This window comes from Diceros bicornis, unplaced genomic scaffold (assembly GCF_020826845.1).
Source record: "Diceros bicornis minor isolate mBicDic1 unplaced genomic scaffold, mDicBic1.mat.cur scaffold_55_ctg1, whole genome shotgun sequence".
NCBI classification, from domain to species: domain Eukaryota; kingdom Metazoa; phylum Chordata; class Mammalia; order Perissodactyla; family Rhinocerotidae; genus Diceros; species Diceros bicornis.
The window spans coordinates 2,042,376-2,044,334 of NW_026691429.1; the positions used below are offsets into that span (position 1 = coordinate 2,042,376).

At 40.1% G+C, this 1,959-nt stretch overlaps 1 pseudogene; it reads left to right on the plus strand.

Moving 5' to 3' along the window:
- The first annotated feature begins 264 nt into the window (after positions 1–264).
- Positions 265–1,009, plus strand: LOC131403171 (small ribosomal subunit protein eS6-like; annotated as a pseudogene).
- The last annotated feature ends 950 nt before the right edge of the window (positions 1,010–1,959 follow it).

Sequence of the window (1,959 nt, forward strand, 5' to 3'; positions counted from 1 at the left end):
TACTTTGGGAGTTGTCTTTTTAAATGATATTTGTTTTTATCTATTGCTTTGCTAAATTCCTACTGGCCTGGCAAAGAAGGGAAACAGAGGGAACACACAAGCAAAAATGAAGGGCACAAATGAATGAATAAATAATTGAGAGAGAAGGGATAGCTTCTCCTTAGAGAAAAATTCCAACTAATATATATAGAGGAATGAGGAAAATTGAAAGTCTTCATTAGCCTCTTTTTTTGTGGTGCCTCGGAGGTAGTCGGCTGCTTCAGGATGAAGCTGAACATCTCTTTCCCGGTCACTGGCTGCCAGAAACTCATGGAAGTGGACGATGAATGCCAACTTTGTACATTTTGTGAGAAGCGTATGGCCACAGAAGTTGCTGCTGACGCTCTGGGTGAAGAGTGGAAGGGTTATGTGGTCCGAATCAGTGGTGGGAATGACAAGCAGGGTTTCCCCATCAAGCAGGGTGTCTTGACCCATGGCCGTGTCTGCCTGCTATTGAGTGAGGGGCATTCCTGTTACAGACGGAGGAGGACTGGAGAAAGAAAGCACAAATCTGTTGGGGGTTGCATTGTGGTTGCCAATCTGAGTGTTCTCAACTTGTTCATTGTGAAAAAAGGGGAGAAGGATATTTCTGGACTCGCTGATACTACTGTGACTCGTCGTGTGGGGCTCAAAAGAGCTAGCAGAATCTGCAAACTTTTCAATCTCTCTAAAGAGGATGATGTCCGCTAGAATGTTGTGAGAAAGCCCCTAGACAAAAAAGGTAAGAACCTAGGACCAAAGCACCCAAGATTCAGCATCTTGTTCCTCCACGTGTCCTGCAACACAAACGGCGGCCTATTGCTCTGAAGAAACAGTGTACTAAGAAAAACAAGGAAGAGGCTGCAGAATATGCTGAACTTTTGGCCAAGAGAGTGAAGGAGGCCAAAGAAAAACACCAGGAACAGATTGCCAAGAGACAGGGGCTGTCCCGAAAGCTTCTACCTCTAAGTCTGAGTCCAGTCAAAAATGAAATTTTCTAAGAGTAACAAATAAGATCAGATATCCAAAAAAAAAAAAAAGAAGAAGAAGAAAGAAAATCTTCATTAGACAAACACCATAGTGATAATTATCAGAGGCAAAATATATTGAAGGATGCTAAAATTAGTGGGTAAAAGTTTGAGGAGAAGCAGGATATTTGTATAGTCTCAGTATTTCCCCTAAGATATTTATTAATGACAAGGGAAGGGGAATAATTACATGGAGAAACTTGGCAGAGACCACCATGTCTCCTGACTTTATGCTCTGAGAAGGGCACAATGCCATTTCTGTGGTGTTCTTGCCAAAAATGCATAACCTTCATCTAAACATGAGAAAGCATCAGACAAACCCAAATCGAGGGATATGCGACAAAATAACTCTACCAGTATCTCTGCCAAAGTGTCAAGGTCACGAAAGAGAGAGAAAGACCAAGGAACTATTTCAGATTGAAGGAGACTAAGGAGACTTGACAACTAAATGCAATGTGGGATCCTGGATTACATCCTGCATCAGAAAATGGACCTTAGTGGAAAAATGTTTCAAGTCTGTAGTTTAGTCACTAGTATTGTACCAATATTAATTTCCTGATTTTGATAACTGTACTGTGGTATGTAAAATGTTAACATTAGAGGATGCTGGATGAAAGGTATATGGAAACTACTATTTTTGCAACTTTTCTGTAATTCTGAAATTATTTCAAATTTGAAAAGTCAAGAGGGCATTTATAGCAGTTCCCTGAATAACTCTGCATAGGTGGTGGGAAAAGAAGATTTCGATGGCCTTGAAATATCTGGATAATATATCTTTCCAACTCAGTCCAATAACTCTTTACCTGGGCATATACAGTTTGAGAACTTTACCTCTTTTAAACGCATAGAAGATCATAGCCTTTTTCTATATGAAATACTCTATTTTTTCCTCATATGACATAGGCACTCAAAA